We start from the raw sequence: 24,768 nt of genomic DNA on the forward strand, positions 1-24,768 counted from the left end.
CACTGTATGAGTTTATACAAAAAAAAAAAAAAAGGGTTTTCTGATATAACAGCAAACATACCTTAGGATTGTGCATGCTTTGCAGACTGCTTGCATCTGGAAAATGGCCAAGAAAGTTTGCTAATTTTATCAACGTAAGATAACTATGGAAAGGCTATTAATAACTAAGGCCCCCAAAATCTGAAAGACTGTTTCCTTCCCTGCAGACCATCTCAGATGTTAAGAGCAGTAGAGGGGACCTTCTTGGTAGTTCCACCACCCTCAGAAGTTTGGGAAGAGGTTGCCATTCTCTATGGCATCTCTAAGCTCTGAAACACCAGCTTTGCAAAGCTATATCTGGCTCCTTCCTTACATAATTTTTTGCAGCATGGTGAAGATCCTCTCTATTGCTTTAATATTTTGTACCTAAAACGAAAACGAGATGAAATAAATATCGTCACCTCATTTAAGACTTAAGGTAAGTAGAACTCTACCCCAAAACTGAAAGTTTCAGAGAAGTTTTTTTTGTCCCACTCTGAACCTGACCTTCTCCCTAATTATGGATTGTTGTTTTTCTCATTCTGGAAAAAAAAACCTCCAGGCAGCCCAGTTGTTATTCTGTTTTCCTTACATATTCACCATTTTGTGTCTAACGGAATACAGGTTTTCCACCCAAGGTTATTGCTTGCTATTCAAGCCATCATCGGGAATTTAACAGCACAAGTGACATTGCAAGGAACACAATACATAAAGGTTGTTAACCGGCATGCGGTAGTCATTAAATCTCCGTTGGAAAGAAAAATAGGGACCTAAATTGAAGATCAAACATGTTCTGAAGTCACAGGAGGAAAAATGATGGCAAAGTCTAAGGACACTTTTTGTGGCCGCTGTGCTTCATCACACAAAGGATTTTCGGTAAGTTTCTAACAACAGGTTTAAGCTAATATATTGCACTTATTGTGAATGGGTGACAATAACAGCAGCCTTCTTTCCATTCTCTTGTGTTGTCATACATTAAAGGAAGTTTGGAGCAGCATATGTAAACTATGGACTAGGCAATCTATAAAGTTATAAAGCATTGTTTCACTCTGTTCTCATAAAACAGTAAGGTTGGCAAACTTGAAGGCTCTACATTTTCTCTGGGTATAATTATGACTTGATAAGTGTTGGAGAGTCCAGGGACTTGGGGCGCAATATGAAATGTAGTGTCCCTGGGTGCTGCTGCAAATGCTCAGAGGATTCTGGGATTGTGCAGTCTATAGTTCCCCATATTTTCTGGATGCTTTAGTAAGCATTTGAAGTCTTAGGAACTAGTGCTTAGCGATGGGCAAATCTCACTTTCCCCCAAAAAGTTCAGATCTAGACATGTCCTTATCAGTTTGCATATTTTTTTTAAAGTTCTCATGAAAATTCACCAGCATATACCGTATTTTTCTGTGTATAACACACCCACGTGTATAAGATGCCCCCTATTTGGGGGGACTCAAAATTAAGAAAATGTGGGGAGATTGCCTCCATGTATAAGTCTACCCCCCCCCCTTTCAACATTTTTTTTAGTTAAAAAAAACCTAGTCTTATACACGGAAAAGTACGGTAAATGTGAATTTCTTCTAATATGTATACATTTTATGCAATTTCCCATAATATACACATTTTTGTACATTTGCAGACTGTAATGTATTTTCATGCAAACTTGAGCTGGAGAACGATACTGCAAAATTTGGAGAAATGCAAATGGCAGGCTTTTGGTCCATGTATTGTTTTGGAAAGCATGACATTAGTTAGGCCTGCCTTTAAATGAAAAGTGAATTGAATTTCTCCCTCAACCCTGGTGGTGCAATGTTAAATATGATGTTGGCTATCTGCCCCCATCAGCAATCTAGTCACTACATTAGATGCACTCCCCGGAACTTCATGACCAGGACAACCCCACATACAGCTCATTGCAGTAATCCATGGGTAGGCAAACTAAGGCCCGGGGGCCAGATCCAGACCAATCACCTTCTAAATCCGACCCGTGGATTGTCCGGGAATCAGCATGTTTTTACATGAGTAGAATGTGTCCTTTTATTTAAAATGCATCTCTGGGCTAGGGGCATAGGAATTCGTTCATTCCCCCCCCCCCCAAAAAAAATAGTCTGCCCCCCACAAGGTCTGAGGAACAGGGGACCAGCCCCCTGCTGAAAAAGTTTGCTGACCCCGGCCGGGTAATCCATTCTCAGGTTTAGCAATGCAGGGACTAGAGTGGCCAGATTATCTTGATCCAAATATGGCATATGAGACAAATACTGTCAAATAACAGTCAAGGGTGCATGTGGTGCACTCTGGAGTAAACAGTGAGGTGCCGGGAGGCACATATTGAAATATGACAAAATGGCTGCCATTGGCTTGGCACGAAAAATATGTACCAGTTGCTACTGTCACACACAAAAAAGCCACACACACACAAATCCAATTTAGTTAACTGTTATAGTCACTAGTCCAATTGCATACTATTGCATACCCTCCAACATTTCTTTGATGACAATAGTGACGTCCCATTCCATAATGATAATTTTACTATTTATACCCCACACTCTGGGCAGTAAAAGCATAACAAAACATTAAACGTTAAAAAAAACAAAACAAAAACCTTTCCTGTACAGTCTGAAGGCGGCTCGGGGTTGGATAACTCCATACCCTCCAACATTTCTCCAATGAAAATAGGGACATCCTAGGGAAAAGCGGGACATTCTGGGATCAAATCAGAAACTGGGATGGCTTCTCTAAATCAGGGATGTCCCTGGAAAATAGAGACACTTGGACACTTGCTATTGTATTAGTAATTTTGTACTATTGTCACAATTAGTATTTATGCAAATATATGTGAACAACATTTGAGAAATTGAACAGTTCTTCTAGACCTATACATTGAATGCCATTGATTGCCAAAATAAATTTCTTTTACAGTGAAACTGAACAGATAACACATATATATCAGTTGATTAAAAAAAAAAAAAAGATTGTTCAAGGCAGTTGTGGTTATAGAACCGCAGGGCATAGTGAGCTTTGTATGTGTTTAAACACACCAACTACATAAGTTATTTTTGGTTCAGAGAATATTCCAGTGTGGTCAAATAGTTGCTAGTATTTTACATGCAAATCAACCAGCCTCCCAACTCTAGCTCAGAAAGCCCCCAGTTTGTTTGCTTGCTTAATAAAGGTTGTTTTAACCTTTTCACTTTGTGAACCACTGCCAAACTCCTAAAAATCAAAGGCACTGTGGGAGTTCTAGTTTCAATGAAATATTAGCAGGTAGGTTCAACTGTAATGCCATAATAACATGGATATCTCTAATCCAAAGGCTGCTGAATAAAAGTTGAATTAGATTAAGTACATTTTGGGAAAGTTAGCTAATTTGGAGCTTTTAATGAGATTGGCTAGGGTAGTCTGGGTTAAGAAATATATAAACTTTGTCAAATAAACCCAGCCAGTTTTGAAAGCTATGCTCTGCAATATCGAAGAGAGGCACATTGATAGTGTCTGTGATGTATCCAAATGTCAAAAAATGCATAATTTATGAATCTATCTTTTATTATGCCTTCCTCCCCATCTCAGATATACTGAAATGACCACATCCTTTGTAGTAGTATTCTCTCTCTAGAGTCGACTGCACATTTAAGGTGTAAACAGGTGGTTTTCAATATGTATTGGCATCTAGTCACAGACAGAGATGAGGACTTTCGTTTTGCACCGCAAAAGCCCAACCTAAAACTAGATGCAATAGTCAGCCAAAGGTTGACTTAATGTATTTCAGAAAACCAATTGACCTGAAGTCTATGTTCTGTTCAATGGATACAGGTAATGATGATGGCAGGAGTTGAAACGCAACTGAAATGAAAGGCCCAAGGCTAAGCCTCCGCTTCCTTTAAATCTTACAAATTTAAGAAATTTGCCCAGAAGCCAATTATTGATGTATAAAATGCCCTTCATCCCAAATTGGATTTCATGGCAGCAGGCAAGCAAATTTCAGTCACAAGAGTATTGAAACCAATAATGCAATAAAATTAGGAGAAATGGGAGTAAGCAGGATATGTCTCAAGCACCCAGTCCCTTACTTTAAATGCACACATGACCTGGATAAATGAATTCCCTTTTTGCCTATTCATCCTTTACCTGAGTCGCTAAATGTAAAAAGAATGAAATTGCCCCATCATTTTATCAGCTAAGGATGCTGGGGTTTTTTAAAAAAAAAAATTAAAAAGTTTTTATTATTAAAATAATTCAGGATCAATACACACATATTGCGAATATACAAGCATACAAACATACATTTCATACAGTCCTTAAAAATGTTCAAACATACCAACACCCAATCCCACAGATAATTCCTTTTTCCCATCACCATCCACCACCCCTCACCCCACCTTTGTGTTAGACTTCCAATCTACTCAATTGCAATTTCTTTCCACTTCTATTACTTTCCTTCACACACCTTTAACCTAATTTCATGCTCCTTTTTCTGTTACACATTGTTCTCCATCTTATTTAGTATTTCAGTATTTAAAACAGAACTTGTTTATTCTAATAGGAGTCTGATTTTTCAATATGGTTTTGCAAGTATCCTTTAAACACCTTCCAGTCCCTGTCTATCTTCTCTTTTGAGATCCTTCCCATTCCTCCCATTGTTTTGGATATATTGTAATACTCCAATAATTTGGCAAGCCACTCTGTTTTTGTCGGTATAATACCACTTTTCCAATTTTTCGCGATCAATAGCCTTGCGGCTACTGTTCCGTATAAATATAATGTCTTGTCTTCTTCCTTTAGACTTCCTGGTACTATTCCCAATAGAAAACCTTCTGGTGTTTTCCTAAATGAATATCTGAACATTTAAGGATGCTGTTTTATTTGAGTTACAGTAACTAACCATTTGGGGATGGGCACTGGCAGCACTCCCGGCAGTGAAATACCGGTGGGGTGCCATCACAGCTGCCCTCAGTCTGCGCTGGGCTCCACGCCCCCGCAGGTGACACGTCACAGCCTCAGGACGCACACCACGCCCCTGCAGGTGGTGCATCACACCCCCGGGACACATGCCAGCCATGCCCCGCCTGCTCTCCTCCCCCCCCCCAGTGACGGAGCATGAAGCTCCACCACTGGGGATGGGTTAACCTCCCCTAGTGCTTTGTGGCTTCACTCCCCTAGTGAAGGTGAGGCTCCACTACTTTGGCCACCTCATGAGAAGAGAAGACTCCCTGGAAAAGACCCTGATGTTGGGAAAGATTGAGGGCACAAGAAGAAGGGGACGACAGAGGACGAGATGGTTGGACAGTGTTTTCAAAGCTACTAACATGAGTCTGACCAAACTGCAGGAGGCAGTGGAAGACAGGAGTGCCTGGCATGCTCTGGTCCATGGGGTCACGAAGAGTCGGACACGACTAAACGACTAAACAACAAGTGCTTTGTGGACAATGGTCTGGAGAATGTGCCCCTGGATAAGTGGGCAATAAAAGTTGCTGTTGTCGGCATCCATCTGTATTGGGAATCAATGGAAGAGTGCACCTTTAGGGGTGTAGTCAAACCATTGGAGAGTTACAGCGCATGGTGTGGCTGTAGAGACCAATACAGGAGAGATATGCTTCATTGCAGCTGGGGCAGATGAAGGCATCCAGTTGTGCTGACGCAGGTGTGCCATTGTGCTTCTTTCTGTGCTGTTCCCTGTAGAAGGATAATAATAGGCTGGCAATGAACAGTTTCCTTAATGGACAAGCAGACCCTTGGAGCTGTTTGCACAAACCTAAGAAAAAATAAACAGAATGATAAACAATTAAAGTAGGTGTTACTTATAGAAAATGAGAAAGGGGTTAGAATAAAAACAAACAAAGGAGTCATGTGAAAATTCCTACAACTGAATCGAGGGGGGGGGGGGTGAGCTCTGTTGGAAGCTTGGAAAGATCCGTCTCAGAAAACACTGTGATTGGAGTGCCCTGGGAACATAATTTGTTGTAACCGAATGCTCGGCCAGTCCACAGAAACAAAAGAGCCTCTATTTCTCCCTCTCTTCTTTTCCTCCCCAGTTTTGCTCAGGGTATTTGCCTAGTCAGCTCTGTTTTGCTGTTAAAAAAAGGCAATTGCCATTCTGCTTCAGATGACAAAATTCAGTGGGGCTTTTGCACAGAGTGACTTGCCGTTTCAGGGAGTCCCTGGTATGACTTGAGACACCTGATTAATGGTGCAATTTGACTCAGGTATATGAACACCTCACCCAAAGCACCCTTCACCTCACAATTCAGGCAGAACACATTGCAAATGCACAGCTCTTGTAAATCTATATATATAGAACAATCCTGTAAAGCAAGTGAGTATTATTATCCCCACGTTGCAGATGGTGGGCTGAAGCTGAGAGTGAGTGGGTTGTCTAAGAACTGCTCTTGGATTTGTTGCAGAAGCAAGGCTTAACCCACAGACGTCTTGATTTGTAAATGAGTCTCTTAGCCACAATGCCACTCCAACTCTCTGTTTCTTTCAAGCACAGTAACTGCATTTTAAGGAAAATTGTTAGCGATTTACAGGAGCTGCACCCAGCACTGAGGTTTTAAAATGAACTCTTTCCATCAGTGCAAAGTGAATACTTTTCCAAAAGCAGGTGTGCATTGCTAGATCCATGCTATTTTGAATTTGTAGTGCACAGCAGGAAGCATTTTCTTCTGAAAATACATTAAAATACATGAGCTCATCTGATCTTCACAGGGTTAAACATTGGTTTGCCACAAGAAGCTGATTAACAACCCTAGTGGATCATCCCAGCTTTGAAAACAAGTTGTATACACATGTGATTCCTCTTTTTATCTAAATACATCCAACTATTCTACGAGCTCAGAAGGATTTCTTTCTTCTGGTTTCTTTACTACTTGGTAATACAGCATGCACCTAGGAGTACAATCCGATTTTTGATTTTTGGATGAGCCCCTGTGCTATTTCCTCATTGATAGAAGGATTCCCTTACATTCAGATACAAAATTTGCAGTGTTCCAAACTGGACATTTGGATAGAAGTGTGGTCCGGGTTGACGGAAGGAACTGGACAAAATGTGGATAATTTGGGAATATGAATATTTCTGTAGTGCCTAATGGAAATAGCCTGTATGAAGTGACTAGAGTTTGATGGGGACATAGAAATTATTGAGTCTCTCTAATAGGGATGCTTGAATAATTTGTTCCTTGCAAATTCTGATGGGAGCTGACTTGTTCTACACCTCCTGAACTAATGTGCAAATCAGAATGAAATTAGTCTTCCGATTTGGCACTTTTCTGAACTTTGTGAAAAGCTCACAGCTCAAAAATGTACCAAAATACACCAGAAAGGTTTTTTGTTTTTTTAAAGGATATAATACATTTTGAAATGAGAGACTCTATGTTCAAAGATATGCATTTAAATGTCAATATTTAAATACCAATGTTCACATGGTGTTCTTTTTTAATAAGGGAATGGGGCAGAACGGATTATATTGAACTAAGTTATGTCCCGGTTAGACATGTTGAAAATAATGGTTCTAAGTTAGTCATGCCCATTGATTTCAGCGGATCTCTTTTAAGGAGGATTCACTTTGGATTAACTCAAATGATTTATGAACAAACACATGCAAAACTTACATGAACCAGGAGTAGACTGATCTCTCCATCCTTCCTAATTACTGATATGCTGTCCTTCACCTCAGAGACACCGGTCCTAAAGGATCTTCATTGGCTCCCAGAACGTTTCCGAGCACAATTCAAAGTGTTGGTGCTGACCTTTAAAGCCCTAAATGGCCTCAGGCCATTATACCTGAAGGAGTGCCTCCACCCGCATCTTTCAGCCCACACACTGAGGTCCTCTTCTGAGGGCCTTCTGCTGCTTCCCTCACTGTGAGAAGCAAAGTTACAGGGAACCAGGCAGAGGGCCTTCTTGGTAGTGGCATCCACCCTGTGGAATGCCCTCCCACGAAATGTTAAGGAGATGAGTAATTATATAACATTTAGGAAACATCTGAATGCAGCCCTTCTTAGGGAAGTTTTTAATGTTTGATGTTTTATCGTGTTTTTACTATTCTGCTGGGAGCTGCCCAGAGTGAATGGGGAAACCCAGCCAGATGGGTAGGGGAATAAATAATAAAAGCATTATTATCATTATCATTATTACAATAATGTCATCTGCCATCTACATTCCTCCATCATCTCATTTACTTTCTGGATACAACATTAATCAATTTGTTTGGATACAACATCCTCCTCCTCTCTCTGCGTCCCAAAATTCATAAGCAAATGTTTTCACTGTCAGCACAAAATGCAGTTCAACTTTTCTAATAAATGTGCTGCACCTGGAGGAAACAATATCCTTGTGTATAAATCTGGGGGAATCGCAAGCTTCCAAAGTTTCATTTCTGCCTTGATCTCCTTGAAAGTAACCCCCCCCCCCCAAATGATATCATTTACTAATGCTTTGCTATTTTCATGGAAACAACACAGATTTCTGAAAACTGCTATCTGAAGAGTGGACATACTGTTACAAAGCCTTTTTTATATTCTGCTGTTAAAAAAATAAATAATTAAATAAAGGGAATTTTTTTTTTTATCCTACATGATTGCAGAAATGAACTTGAAAATGCATGGGACAGTGGGTGGTGTAAAGGACCACAACATGGCAATATGATATGGTATTGAACTGATTGGTGTGGCGTGATTGATTAGGGACGTGGGTGGCGCTGTGGGTTAAACCACAGAGCCTAGGACTTGCCGATCGCATGGTCGGCGGTTCAAATCCCCGCGGCGGGGTGCGCTCCCGTCGTTCGGTCCCAGCGCCTGCCAACCTAGCAGTTCGAAAGCACCCCCGGGTGCAAGTAGATAAATAGGGACCGCTTACCAGCGAGAAGGTAAACGGCGTTCCGTGTGCTGCGCTGGCTCGCCAGATGCAGCTTGTCACGCTGGCCACGTGACCCGGAAGTGTCTGCGGACAGCGCTGGCTCCTGGCCTCTTGAGTGAGATGGGCGCACAACCCTAGAGTCTTGGCAAGACTGGCCCGTACGGGCAGGGGTACCTTTACCTTTACCTTTTTACATTGGTCCTTTTCATAGGACCAACTTCTGGCAAGAGATTAGCCTTAGTCCTTCAGTCACCCTACCTATATGTTTACTTTTAGGATGTCAATATGGCATAGGATAGCAGCAGAGGTCAGAGTACTGCTGTTACTGTTGGGATTCATAGGATGCTGTGTAAGTAAGTCTGCAGGCTTCAGTTTGCAACAGGCTGATGCAATACTCTCTGTGGAAGTGCTGGGTCAGAATGACTCAGCAGTAATGTGATTGGCTGTGACCAGTTTAAAAGTAAAGCCTGTCCAATAGTAATGGTGGTGGTGGTGTAGATGAGTGTGGAGTCTTCTTTTGCCTCAAGGTGCAGGTACTCTGTCTGATTATATGAACCGCTTCTGTAGATATTTGTATATATATTTAGCTCACAATAATAAATACTGCACTAAAGAACCTGGGACTCTGAGCATTCTGCTAAAGTGCCGCGAGGAATTCACGACAGTTACCTCTATGTATGCATGCTTGTATATCTGTTGGGTATAGCTGACTGTCTATGCTGCATGTCTGTATTTAGGATACGCTGGTAATTATTATGGTCCACATATGTTAGTTGGTTGCATTTATACAGTGGTACCTTGCAAGACGAATGCCTCGGAAGACGAAAAACTCGCAAGACGAAAGAGTTTTTCGTTTTCTGAGTTGCTTCGCAAGACGGATTTCCCTATGGGCTTGCTTCGCAAGACGAAATGTCTTGCACCTTTTTTTTTAAACCGCCAATGCATTCCTATGGGAAACCGTCAATACACAGTGGTGCTTCGCAAGACGAAAAAACTCGCAGAACGAAAAAACTCACAGAATGAATTAATTTCATCTTGCGAGGCACCACTGTATTGCTCTTTAAGAGTATATCTAATTCTTAACTGTGCTGCTCTAAACTACAGAATGTTTTAGTTTTTTTTTTATTTACTGTATTTTTTCTTGCATTTGACATTCATTTGCAGTAAACAGCTTAGATATCCTCCCCCCAATATGAAGTGGTATATGAATCACCTGGGTGAGACCAGAGCTGGGGGAGTGGATGTAAAGGTTACCTTTGTACAGTGGGCTAGTTTCTACTCATATTTACACACACCCCTAACCTTCATCCAGACAAACAAGAGTTCAAGGACCCAGTTCAGTCCTCACCCTGAAAAAACAACAACACCCAGGTGCAAAGATAGGTGTAACCTGAGGTGTGATCTGGAGTTTTGAGGTCCAGATATATTTGAGGTTCCCGATGCCTTCTCTAAATGGTTGAACAGTTCGATGCAATATTCATATCTCCTGTGTTTTGGAACAAAACAGACTTAAGGATGGATTATTCAAGAAAGGAATCTGAACGGAAAGGGCACAGGCACTCCTTTGTTTAGCAGTTAAGCTCCCTGTCCCTTAGCCTGCCTTTTAATCAATCACCACTATGCCGTCAGAACTCCAAAGTGCCTGGTCATCAGCAATCATCTTGGTTAGCACGATGGTGCTGATGAGCCTGAAAGACTCCTCAAAGGATGGCTTGTCTTTTGACCGTTGACAGCTATCAGCAACCGAAAAGAGAAGAGTGCATTTATTTAGAATTTGAAATCTGTATGCATTGGTTAAGATCAAAGATGGAAGCTTGTCACCTGTCTGTCTAAAAAGGATAAACTCTGTATTTTTCCGCTCACGGGGCCATAATCATTTATATCAGATCTCTTCCCCTCCCAGTGTGGGGGGAGAAGGGAGAAAAGCCTTTAGAAATGAATGACAAGCAGATGGCATATCATTTTCCGAACTGGAGATTTTTGGATACTATTTGTCACTCACTGAACGGCGACAGCATGCCCCTTTTATTTATAGCACAGTGAATAGCCTGCACAGTTTGCTATCATGCCTGATACTCATAGGTTTATTGAATCTGGAACACATAAATTAGGACTGCTTGTGCTGCTGTGGGTTTTGGCTCAGAGCTTTCTAAACCTGCTCCCGTTGCAAGTTTGGAGTTCTCTGGGCACCAGCTGCCGCCAGCTGCCTCTCCTACCATTTGTGATGCCCGCCAGTTGACATCAGCACTGAGGTTTTGATGTTAATGTGAGGACACACAGATGTACATGTGGCCTCTCTAAGACACCCCATTGTGGTTTATGAATCTGCTACAAGATTCCTGCTTTCATGGTCTGTGGTTGCTTCAACATACCACAATCTGGAGTTGTTCCAGTGTAACAATTGCTCAATCAGTGGACTTGGCTGGGCAGCAGGGACAACTCCCGAGAGACTTCAGTTTACATTGCCAATCAGTAGTGGATCCGTTGGCATGAACTACCTCTCTGCCCTTTCCTGGCCCTATATAAAATACATGAACACCATAAAGCGATGTTCTATTGCTGTTGTGCTTGATAAGATGATGCCATCATATCCTACCAAACTCAAGAGCCCATGGCAATGAGTAAGTGACAGGAACAAGGTAGGGCTAGGGCAACAGAAAGGGTGGTGAACAGGGTCCCTCAGCTCAGGGTCCCTCAGCTGGGAGCCAGTGTGGTGTAGTGGTTAAGAGCGGTAGTCTCGTAATCTGGGGAACCCGGTTCGCGTCTCCGCTCCTCCACATGCAGCTGCTCGTTGACCTTGGGCCAGTCACACTTCTTTGAAGTCTCTCAGCCCCACTCACCTCACAGAGTGTTTGTTGTGGGGGAGGAAGGGAAAGGAGAATGTTAGCCGCTTTGAGACTCCTTAAAGGGAGTGAAAGGTGGGATATCAAATCCAAACTCCTCTTCTTCTTCTTCTTCTTCTTCTTCTTCTTCTTCTTGCTGTCCTATTCACATACCACAAGCCACTCCTCTTTTGTAATTTGGTGGAAATGAAGCCATGAACAAATAAGAACCGGTACTGAATATCACTTGTGTTGCTTATACTGACGTTACTCACAATGGTGAACATTCTTAGCACCCCTGTCATCATGAAACCGAATCTCACTGCCCACCTGCCATTGTCATGAAGTCAGTTGTGAGTGAGGACTGGAAGCATTGGGAACCACTTTCCTGTGGAATGATTTCAACACCACTTTTGGGTGTACATAAATATGACCTCAGTGGCATTATTATATGTGAAAGGAAGGGAAGTCGTTTTATCAATGTTCAGTGCTCCAATAAGAGTTAGATATTAGTGTTCATTGACCCTGCAGATGTTAAGGTTATGTGATTTACTTGCATTCCAGAAACAATGATATATTTTGGTAGAAGCATAGATTTGTAGGGTCGGAAGGGGCCCAAGGGTCATCTAGTCCAAGCCCCTGCAATGCAGGAATCTGAACTAAAGCATCCATGACAGATGGCCATCTGACCTCTGCTTAAAAACCTCCAGTGGAGGAGAGTTCACCACCTTTTGAGAGAGTCTGTTGCACTGTCAAACAGCTTTTACTGCGAGAATGTTCTTCCTGATGTTTAGTCAGAATCTCCTTTCTTGTTTGTTTACTTTCAGTTGCACATTGCAACTAATCAGAACATGCTAATGACATTCTCAGTAAATTCATAGGATCCTCATCTATGCAGTAATGGGTGAGCGAGGCAATAAGGTCTTATTGGTCAGACCAGCAAGGAACCCTGGATGTCTTTATATAACACATGGAGAATTACCGTATTTTTTGCTTTATAAGACTCACTTTTTCCCTCCTAAAAAGTAAGGGGAAATGTGTGTGCGGCTTATGCAGCAAATGCAGGCTGCGCAGCTATCCCATAAGCCAGAACAGCAAGAGGGATTGCTACTTTCACTGCGCAGCGATCCCTCTTGCTGTTCTGGCTTCTGAGATTCAGAATATTTTTTTTTCTTGTTCTCCTTCTCCAAAATTTGGTGCGTCTTGTGGTCTGGTGCGTCCTATAGAGTGAAAAATATGAATAACTGGCCTACTCTGGCATTTCTGTGCCAGACCTTGAATGATATGACTCCTTTCCTTGAATGCCTGCCATTTGGCTAGAGGTGGATGGTTACACACAGGCTAAATCCCACCCTGGCTAACTAAATTGCATCCTCCAGGCATCCAGTCAGCGACCTACTCCAGTCTCAATTCCTAACTGTCACGCAAACATATTTTCCTGTGGGAAACTCCAGTCTATCCCCATAAACCTGCAGCCTTCTGTTTGCTGTAAGTTCCCTTTATGTGAAGACTTAAAATTGATCACAGCTATTAGATGGATTGCAATGGCAAAATGTCTGTGAGAGAGTTCTCATTCTCATCCTTAATCCTCGCCACATGAAATTAGGACCTGTGGGGAGCAGAGTTTGCCAAATGAATCAAAAAATGGTGTGGTGTGCTCTTTATGCTCTTGTTGAAAGGGGACGAGGTGCGGGAAGACAAGCAAACTGTGATGTGTGACAGCAGTGATCTATATTAACAGGCTCTCTGCGCACATTGTAGACTGTAAATCTGCTATATGGCATCTTTTCTGCAGCTCAATATGGTTTACATTTAATCTGTATTATTCAATATGCTTTCTATCACAGATGGGGATCTGATTTACTCAGCTTAATATGGTTTAGGAACCAATTTGCTACTTCTTCAAAGTGTGTGTGTGTACATGCAGATGTACATACATTTATGAAATTAATTAGACTCAGACATTTACAATGTCTTCTGAATTATATTCAGGTTTCCTGCAACTGTAATAAGGACAGAGTTGGCTTGGCACTTAAATTTAAATAAACACACACACACACAGCTAATGCCATGGACTGGCTGGATGCAGAGGAGTGGTAGGAGGCAGCAGCTGGGGAACCCCCAAGGGAACCCAGCTCAGAGCCAGGAGATTGGTGGTGGGATGACGTTTGTGATCAGAGGGAGAAGAGGGAGCAGACTGGGAGGAGGAGGTGTTGGAAGCTGAAGAGGCAACAGGGTTTCGTGAGCAGGAAGAGGGTGTGGCAGAGAGCTGTCTAAACTCAGAGGCAGCAGTGGAGGGGGTGAGGAGGCAAGAGTGTAGGCGGGCTGCTGAAGAATCCAGGGAATCTTCCTCTCCTGCTCCGGCCAGCTCCCCTTCCCCCTGGTCTCCCCAAACACAGAGAGAAATTAAATGGGAGGAGCAAAGAGAGATAAGACAACAAAGACTTAGGCTGCTGGGGAAGGAAGTGGTGGGAACCTTTGGTCCTCACAAGTGGAGCAAGAGTTGCTGTGATCACTAGGCCTGCACTGCTTTGGTTTCTTTGAATAAAGAATTAATTTCATTAACACCAGTGTCCTTTATTGCTGACCTACTCCTGACTCCAGCAGCTGACAGCTAATGGAGAAGAATAAACTTCTGAAGAATACTTACTGGATTAATGCTTATAGGCACCTGCCTAGATGGGCCATGCATTGGTTAAACAATTGGTATAATGGATTGAAGAAAGTTTTTGTGGCTGCTTAAGTAATGTGCACTTTTTTGTTTATTTGGTTGCAATGTGTGACAAAACTCCCTGGAGATAGTATAATAACTGCAAAAAGAACAATATGTGTTCTTTCGCAGCTAGTGTTAAAAGAAAAACAATGGCTGTGTTTAACGTGATTGCTGTAACTTTAAACATCTATCATCCGAGACATTTGGAAATAAATGTAGTCTGCAATTCACAGTGAACATTCGGCTGCACTTAGTTAAGTTAATCAGGTACGTGTATAATCACGAAAGCTGATGCTGAAATTACTCAGTCGTTCTGTGAACATTTTCAGCAGTGCTGAATAACACTTTCCCAACTCCTCCTGAAAAGGTATGCTTGCTCATTGGCATTGCCCTGAATCAGGTCATTGTGTAGCTCAAGGGTAGGGAAACATTTTCAGCCTGAGGGCTTCATTCATTGCTGGCCAAACTTCTGAGGTTCAGCTGCCAATGGTGGTCAGAAGCACAAGTGGACAAAACAACAAACATACATTTTTACCTTTGTACAACAGGTTAGCTTCTACATACCCTCCCACACACCTCTCTGTTTTCTATCTAGGTAAGGAAGGATACATTTCAGCCAGGCATAAAGCACTCAAGGGGCAAAGAGGGGCCACTGAGGGATGTGAACACTTGGAAGTGTTCTGAGGGCCAGAGAGAGAGGCCTGGAAGGTTGCATATGGCTCCTGGGCCTGAATTTCCCTAACTCCGCTGAGCCTTTGGGACTTGCTGATCAGAAGGTCAGAGGTTCGAATCCCCGTGACGGGACGGAGTGAGCTCCTGTTGCTTTGTCCTAGCTCCTGTGAACCTAGCAGTTTGAAAGCACGCCAGTGCAAGTAGATAAATAGGTACCACTGCGGCAGGAAGGTAAACGGCATTTCTGTGCACTCTGGCTTCCGTCACGGTGTTACATTGCGCCAGAAGTGGTTTAGTCATGCTGACAACATGACCCGGAAAGTTGTCTGTGGCCTGAAAGCGAGATGAGTGCCACAACCCCATAGTCGCCTTGGACTGGATTTAACCATCCAGGGGGTCCTTTACATTTACCTTTATCTTTTACCTTTCTGCTTAATGCAGGGCTCCTAGAACAGGTGACTCAGGAGCATAAAGTCCCATATCCTCACACATTCTGCCCTTACATATTCAACCAAAAGCTTGAACAGAGCTTTAGACATGCAGAACTCTAAGCTGCAAAGGCTCATCAGTGTGTGATTGCACATCATGCAACATATAAACATTCTTCCCAGATGTGTGCGTTCCACAGTTTTTAGCAATAGTCTTCCTCTATATCAACTTCAATGAGGTTTTTTGGTTTTTTAAAAAATGGCTTTCTTACAATGACGTTTGAAGCACAGTTCGGCAGAAGCCTACAGAACTTGCATCGTGAGGTCAAGTTCAAACGTGCTTCCTGTCTCACATATTGCCCGCTTGACTTGCTGCATTGAAGAGGGTAACAAGTTCAAATGGAAGGATTATGTTATCTCGCCATTTCTGCACAAGATGCTGTTACAGCAGTTCAAGAGAGGCTAGAGAACCAAGTGTGGACTGAAGGGTTCAGAATTCAGGACCTTTTGTGCATTGAGGTGTGATGGGTGAGTGCTTGCATTTCAAAGCCCACTGGAATTCAAATTCAGCTGAAATGTTGCTGAAATTGCACTTTGCATCAAGAACAGGCTATACAGCTGTACAGGCTTAGGATGCAGCCAAAGTCCCTGATCTCTGGTCCCGCCTCCTCCATGCCTCGTTTTTGGGGACTTACACAGGTTCTGGCTCAGCCAGTTTTGGCTGAGCTGGCCGAGCCCTGGCTGAGCTGGAGTGAACAAGTTATAGAATCATAGAATCATGGAATCATAGAGTTGGAAGAGACCACAAGGGCCATCGAGTCCAACCCCCTGCCAAGCAGGAAACACCATCAGAGCACTCCTGACATATGGTTGTCAAGCCTCTGCTTAAAGACCTCCAAAGAAGGAGACTCCACCACACTCCTTGGCAGCAAATTCCACTGTCGAACAGCTCTTACTGTCAGGAAGTTCTTCCTAATGTTTAGGTGGAATCTTCTTTCTTGTAGTTTGGATCCATTGCTCCGTGTCTGCTTCTCTGGAGCAGCAGAAAACAACCTTTCTCCCTCCTCTGTGTGACATCCTTTTATATATTTGAACATGGCTATCAGTGTATCTCTAGCTGAAACATGGTTGAGCCTGGCTGAGCTGAGTCAGAGATGTGCTGCATCCTAAGCTGCTTGTCCCAGAAGATCTTGCCCTAGGATTGCCCTCCAAGTCTCTTTTGTTGGGTCAGCTTTTCTTGCAACACAGGAATCCAGACTTCATATCATTCAGTGTAAAATTCCAGTGCTGGGCTATGGCCACTACCAAAACGAACAGAACCAAGTTTTTATATGATATCTAATTTACTTCCTCTGCAAAATGGAGAGTAAGGCTAAAAAAGGACTTGGTGGAATTATTTGGCATACAATTTTAATGATTGTTTTATTAGTTTTTATACCTGCAGACCACTTAAAACCCTGTTTTGGGAATTAAATGGTACAGCATTGGTGGTTGTTGTTGCTGCTGCCATTATTTAGAATAAAGAACCAGGGAAACAACAGATGTACACTTCAAAATATGTTAGGATTGGTTTTAGCTGACTGTTGTTTTTGATGTTTGTCTGTCTTATGCTTCTACTTTTATTGTAACCTTATATTTTATTATATTTGTATTATTGTCATTAGCTGCCTTCAGCACCATGGGGCAGAAAGCCAGAATACAAATACAGTAAGTAAAAATTAGATTAAATTCAATGACACTCAGTTTGATGCTGCATAATAATGTAATGTTGCTCCAGGGCCTTGTAGTTTGGTTTTGCTTCTTTAAAAAAATGCTGCTGCTAACCCAGAGGGGAAGGAGCGGGGCAGTGGTGAGGTTGGTCGGGGTGATAGTGCAGCAGTAGAGTCAATCCAGCACTCCTGTCAGTGTGTTTGGATGGTACTAACCTTGCTTCCAGTAGTGACTTACCTACTCGGAGGTCAGGTTTTTATTATTTCAGGCTTCCCCCCCCCCTGCTCAGGTAGGCATCTCCACCCTACCGCATTATATTTTATTACACATGCTCGTGGCACAATTAGTGAGTGAGCCAGCAAGTATTTAAAATGGAAATCTAAAAATCTTCTGTTGCAGAACTTATTCAAATTGATCATCCATTATATTTCACTCAGCTAAATTCATATCTACAACATAAGCTGAAAGACAACTTTAAAAGCTACAGTTTTACAATTCTGCTCCCTGAGCAACCATCAGCTTTTTATTTGGGGACAAAGAGTCAACCCACCCAATTTCCAACAGAGGGCAAAAAAAAGTTCACTTGAGGGGGGAATGCAGACTTTGTTCCCCAATGCCAAGCATACACAGATGTGGTCCATCTGCCACTGTAATATTTGTTCATCTTCTATCGAGCACAGCAGAAATAAAAAAGCCTGAAATCATAAAAACAGAATATAATCTTCCCAAATGCTTCGAAGTCAGCCTTGTTTCTGCAGAGGGGAAATTGCTAAAGTGGAGATATGCTCAACCCAACCAAAACCATCATGGGTGAAACAGATGTTCCAGTTTTCTGAACAGAAAAGGAGTATTAAAGTTCTCCCTATATGGATACAATCCTAAGCACACTGGAAGCAAATTTCCCTGAAATAAACCCCCATAACAACTGCTTTGCTGGATCAGATTGCTCTCTCGTGCCTTAGTCCAAGACTTTAAACTCTACATGGGCTGCTGAATTACTGTGCTGAGACAAAGGCTTATAGAATGCAATGTAAGTCTCCTGGAATCAGTTTAAGTGATCAGTTCATCCCCTTAAACCAGTGCTGGGATCCAAACAGTCTCATTGCTGAGTGATACTCAGCATTTTCCTCTTACAATGTACATGTTTATGCCCACAACATCCAGGCTACCCTAAGCCCAATAAAGCACCTTAGCATTTGCATTTTTTAAAAACAACACTGATTATTCTTTTACCTGAACTCGTGGGAATGAGTCCAGTGGCTAATTCAGCCACATTTCCCATGACTTCTAAAGTAGAAATGAATGGAGATACCCAATATTTCCATTCAGAAAAAAGGTTCAAGAGGCATGGCGTGATATTCAATGTTAGTCAATACTCAAAGCAGATCCATGAAAATCTATGTTATAGGCTTATTTTATAACTCTTAAATAAAGCTCCCCACCCCACTATTCTGAAATTTGCTATGAATTCCAAATCCACCCATTTCACTGACAAACATCCCAGACAGGAGATTTTCTGGATTTTGTAGGCCACACCAATAGTTTTTTTTGTGTTCGACATGACATGGTGTCATTGTCCTACAGGTCAATGCTTTTTGGACCTGCAATCTAATTTGCCAGATTCTGGTAAATGTGGTTTGTGGTTGATGGTTTTGTGGTGTGCGGTACCTCAAATCAGTCAAATTCCCCTTTGAGCAGAATTAAGAACATAAGAAGTTCCCTGCTGGTTTGGACCACAGATCCATCTAGTCCATTTTCTTTCTACAGTAGCCAAACAGAAGCCAATGAGGTGCCCACCAAGGTAATATAGAGAAACAGCATTGTTTCTCTAAAATGTTGATTTATCAGAATCAGCTGATTATCAGGTCTTCTGAAAACCTGTTCAAAGTACTGAGCCAAACAATGTTTTGGGAAGAGTTTCTGAAGACCCCACAGGCACACTAAAAAAAGGTTATCTGATATCATTGTGACATCAGGTGATTGACAGATGGGTAGCTCTGCCCACCTATCAAGCCTTGACCACAAAAGGTAGGGAGATTAACAATCTGGCCCCCAGGGTTGGAAACTTTTCCCTCCACTACTCCAAATGAATCAGGATTCACTTGCAGAGATATATGAGGCTCTCTAATAACAGACACCCAAGAAACAATGTGGGTGTGAAGTGCATAAGCATTACGCACAGGGACCAAGATGGAATTTGTTATAATTTATTATTCCATGCACATAGTGGACTGAAAACAGGGCAAAACTATATTTTGACCCTTGAGTTACGAAAGTGCTAACACACACATTGTTTTGGATAAATGAGCAGGTAGCGTGCCCACTTTTTAAAATTAGTTTTGATCTTACATCCATCTAAATGTCACCAGGATTTAAAAGAACAACAACAAGAAGCAAAAATGCCTTAAATTGAACAACAGGAAAGGACAACTATCTTTAAAGAAAGCATTTTCATTTTAATTCTCTGGAATGAAGTTTTTTCCTTCTTTTTTTCTGTTAGGCTTTTTGTGCCTACACTAATCAATAGCTTATTATCTTTGGTCAAGATCAGTGTGCTCCTGCTGCTTGTACCACAAGCAAATAAATATAGCACAATGAACATAGTCATACTGACCTTCACAAAGCTTTGCCTGCTGTCCCATTTATTTAATGGATAGCCTGATGCACTTAGGAAAATGGTTGTGTGCTGGCCAGAGCTGTTGACAGCAGTGTCCACTGAGACATTTCTAGTCCTGCCCTGTCTCACCTCTTCCCTGCCTGGTTTTATCTCGTGTAATGGGATGCTGGGCACTGCAGGGTAATTCAGCTGGCTGTTTCTAGCACCATAGCCTCTAAAATTGCTGTGGCACTCACCCAGTTTGGCCCCCACGATGCCACAAAGTGGGTGTTGTTGTTGTTTCAGCATTGGTGCAGTTATGGGTGACCCTAGGTCAAGACTGTGGAACCTATCATTGGGTCCACTTCCCATCAGCCCCAGCCAACATGGCCAGTGGTCAGAGATGGTGGCCATCCAATAATATCTAGAATACGCCTGCCCTACCTCTGACATTGGAGGAAGTATGCCTCTGAAAACCAGTAGCTGAGAATCATGAGTAGTGTGCTGTTGTGCTCAGGTGCTGCTTATGGGCTTCACTGAAACATCGGTTGGTCACTGTGAGAACATCATGCCAGATTAGATGGTCCATCAGTCTGGTTCATCAGGCTGTATGTTCTAGATGTTTAGGGAGCCCTCAAATAAACCTTCCCACAGCTCTTTAACATAACTTCATACAACACACATTCCAAAAAATGTGATTTGTTTTCTTTTGCAAGTGTTGAAACAATATTTTGCCTAAAGGTAATTTGAGGCAAGTCTTTCTGCTGAGGTAAAACTTCTGTAGGAATCCTTCAGGAAGTCAAAAAAATGTTCAGTGCCACAAAATGCAGCATATCTCAAGAGGCTTTGACAGATCTCTAGATTGTGTTCTCTTAAAAATATTGTACCCATAATTTCTCATGTGGAAAAAGCCATGTTCTCAAGAGGAGGGGTCTGAGTGTTCCTCTGTGATAAAACGTACAACAGAGCAGAAAAATGATGATTCAAATGATGCTCATTATGTAACCAGATTTCCAAAAATATTCAAAAGAAGAATTTGAAATGAAAATGGCTGTTTTCTACATAACACGTTGAACTCAGTTTATTAGTATTGTTATTGTTGTTGACATTCTGCCCTTCCTCCCAAAGGAGCCCATCACAGCAAGCACATAAATAATATACATTCTTTTAAAAAGATATTCTAAATACAGTTAAGAACTTCTAAAATATTGGGTGGTTTTACTTAGAGTGGAACTATTGAAATGAATGAACTTGATGATGTTAGGTCTATTAATTTCAGTGGGTCTGTTTAGTGTTTAACCTTAGACCATGTGATTAAGGTATTCAATTGCAAATTTGCCATCATGAAGGCAATTGCCTGTTAATCTTTCTTTGGATGCCACAGAGACAACAAAGGATGTGATAAGGAAGCTCTCTCCTGGAGCTGCATAGCCATAGGCTAGATGCACACAAGAGATGGAAGAGAGAGATTTGATTTTTACTCTGATCCTAATTATATTAAATATATTTAAGAAGAACTTTGGATAAGCATAAGCGTTATACAAATTTCTGGGAGTATCTTGATTGTTTTGTACCTGTGTTTTTGAAGAAGTTCTGGTTAGTAAAGCTTTGAATAATATTTATGGGTCTGGGCAATTTTTATCCTAAAAAGGAGCCATTTTCAATGCATCCAATTGCTTTAAGCTGCACAATATTAATAACTGCAACATGGAAGGACTCGATGGACTTCATATAGGCAGTTTCCTATAATCTTTGTATTGAAAAGAAAAACCACTCCCCCTGAAAATTGTAAAAATCTGCTTGCCCTGAAAGTCTCAGAATATCCCCTAACCCCTGTTGCTCCTACAGAAAATAGGGGTGCATTTCAGCCCAGCTTGACTCTAATAGGGCTATCCTTTGCACTCTCACTCTGTGATGTTTTTTCCTGCTTGGTCCCGTGTTTAGGGCAAAGCTAGCCAACCTTGTGTCCTCCAAATATTGTTGACCTACATCTCCCATCATTCTTGATCATTTGCCATGCTGGCTGGGGCTGATGGGAGCTCTACACCAGCTATACCAGGCTTAGGGGCTACATTCATCACATTGTTAAAATTGCTAGAAGGACCAGGCAATTTTTGCATCATTTCTCAAGGCTACTTCAATTTGCCCCCTTTGTGGATGAGCAAGCATGCCTCTGTTCCCCCTTCTCCTCCAAAGCATCTTGCTGCTTCACTTGGAGCATTTCTTAAAGACTTTAAGCAGATGCTGAGCCTCATTCTTTTGCTTCCCAGACACATGATTTCTCCAAGGCATACATTAAATACATTAGGTTTCTAGCCGCTGATCAATAAAGAGAGCAGCTGAAGAGCTTTCCCTCCTCCCTCCCTCTGCAAAGAGGCTCCTCCGTGTAAGGGAGTCATTACATGAGCTCATTTGTCTCTCCCCACAGCAAAGAAATATATATGAAATAAATAAACAAATTAGAGCCCATGAAGGATGTTGATAGGAAGGACTTGATTTAAAGGGCCTTCAGGAAGGAAATCCGGATTGTTAGGGTTTCTGCCTCGAACATAACTCTTTCCGTTGTGCTCAGTGGTTGCAGAACTGCGGGTAATGTTATATTTTGTATGTATTGTGAAATCCAATAAATTGGTGCAATGGTGTAATTGTAAGTGCAGCGGCATCTGTTACTGGATGCAAGCTGTGTACATTATACACCCCTGAATAGTTATAGGCTTCCCAATGTGGGATTCCTCTGTATTTGGATTACTTTTTCTTGTCTTCCTTCCTTCCCTTTTGGTTCTTTGCTCTTTCATAAATATAAATCACTACTGCCATCCCTGGAGGTGCAGCTGATTCCTGCTTACTGTAGAGAGAGCATTCTCAAAGAAGAATTGGGACTGTTTGATTATCTTTGTGTCCAAGAGAAGTAGACAAGAAACCTTTGCTTTTTATCATGCACAAACAAGGTGTGGGGGGACACATTTCTACAGCTACTTTCTGGTGGAAAGTTTGGTCTGCAAGCTATGATGTTGTTTTATTGTACATGTAGCACTATGCTTTGTGTATCAATATTGGTTGCAAAACCAGTACAGAGATAAAGGTGATGGTCTTCCAGACCCTGATAGTGTGTGTGTGTGTGTGTGTGTGTGTGTGGAGAGAGAGAGGGGTGTGTGAAATTTTATTTGGGTTGAATTTGATGAGATGATGAGACACTAAGCTCAGATACCCTGTATACCTGTGGGTGTTGCAATAGTCAGTGCATCTAGGGCTGGTATATTTTAAGTATTTAAAAGCATTTATAAACCACTTATTTTTAAAATATATATATATATATAAGTGGAATAAAATCTAAAATAAACAAGCAATTCCTAAAACCAATTACGCAGTAACAGAGAAAAAACAGAGAAAAGTATATGTAAGTGGTTAAAAATGGAAAACCAGAGGATTCAAAGTCGTAAAGTGTGGTCCAGTCTGATGACTGCTGCTTCACATAGGGTAGGGGGAAGGGAAGCCCAAGGTACAGGGACAACAGCCGAAATTGCTGTGACACTAGGAATTTAACTTATGCTTCCCCATATTTGGGTCTCCAAATGCTGTTGCTCAATAACCTCCATCACCTCCAGCCTGCATGGCTCAGAGATGGGAGTTGAATCCCAATAGTGTCTGGAGAGACAAGGTTGAAGAAGGTTGAAGAATTATGGTTTAATGGTTTAAATACATAAGAAGGTGGGCCTTCTAGATCAGGCCAATGGCCCATCTAGTCCAGCATCCTGTTCTTACAAATGTCTGTCGGATATTATTTATACCTTGCCCATCTGGCTGGGTTTTCCCAGCCATTGGTTATGAGTGCAACAGCAGTCTGCTCACCTGTGATTCCCAGTTGCTCATAGACCAGGCATAGGCAAACTCGGCTCTCCAGATGTTTTGAGACTATATTTCCCATCATCCCTGACCACTGGTCCTGTTAGCTAGGGATGATGGGAGTTTTAGTCCCAAAACATCTGGAGGGCCAAGTTTGCCTATGCCTATCATAGACAGTGAAGGTAGAACTCTCATGCATGGCCTTACCTTAGTATTACCCCTACCCTGGAGCGGTTCTTTGACCTGTGGAACAAACCCTCCAGGTACCATACAGTTTTCTTTCATCTCACCTCAGTGCACCCTTGGTTTGAGCTTGCCTATCACAAACACTTGGGCCGAAACTTCTAGTTAATAAAGCCAATAGGATACCCAGTATAAAATTTACCTTCTCTGAAAGCATCATATTATCTTTAGTGGCAATTTTATAAAATTTCGAACATAATTCACCTCATTTTCTTTCTTTCTTTCTTTCTTTCTTTCTTTCTTTCTTTCTTTCTTTCTTTCTTTGACTTATAAACCACCCTTCATCATAAGGTCTCAGGGCAGTTCACAGTTATAGCACATTACTTTCAAAATAACTTTCCCCTTGAAAATCTTGTCTTCTTCATTTTGCTCACTGCCTCAGTGGCATGGCCACTGTTCCAGTTTCTCTCTCTTCCTCTCCCTCCCTCTCCCTCTCCCTCTCCCTTCATGCTGTAAATGACAGGGTTAGACATACCTCAACAGATCGCTCTGCCTTTGCTATATTTTTCAGCTAAGAACATTTACTTGCATTTTTTTTTTTTGTTGCTGTTAAGCACAATGTAAGGAAAGTATATTTTAAATGTACTTCAGCGTGTAGCCTGTTTCTCTGCATCAGAGGAAAAGGGGGCCAGTTGCCTCAAGTAGCTGGAAAATGTTAAAAGAAGGTTTAAAGGCCTATTCCTGTGCTTCCTAAATCTGCCTAACAGTGGGATTTACACTCTGCTACTGGGGCTCTTTATGTGCAAGCCATGGTTTTCAAAAACAGGCACCAGTCATTTTTCTTTTGTTCACTAACCCACACATGTGGGTCCATAGAGGACTAAATATATTTAATATATCCTCTTACCAATACCCGTAATCATCCATCCCTTTTAAGGAACA

The 24,768-nt window shown here is 41.9% G+C and overlaps 1 long non-coding RNA gene across 1 annotated transcript in view; it reads left to right on the forward strand.

Annotated features, from left to right (window-relative positions):
* Positions 1-328: 328 nt before the first annotated feature.
* Positions 329-24,768, forward strand: part of LOC310678543 — a 54,204-nt gene continuing 29,764 nt past the window's right edge. The window contains exons 1-3 of the long non-coding RNA XR_014511833.1: positions 329-457; positions 8,588-8,653; positions 17,159-17,201. This is a non-coding gene — a long non-coding RNA (uncharacterized lncRNA). The remainder of the gene's footprint in view (positions 458-8,587; positions 8,654-17,158; positions 17,202-24,768) is intronic.

This window comes from Podarcis tiliguerta (assembly GCF_965153285.1).
Source record: "Podarcis tiliguerta genome assembly, chromosome: 5".
In the NCBI taxonomy this organism is placed as follows: domain Eukaryota; kingdom Metazoa; phylum Chordata; class Lepidosauria; order Squamata; family Lacertidae; genus Podarcis; species Podarcis tiliguerta.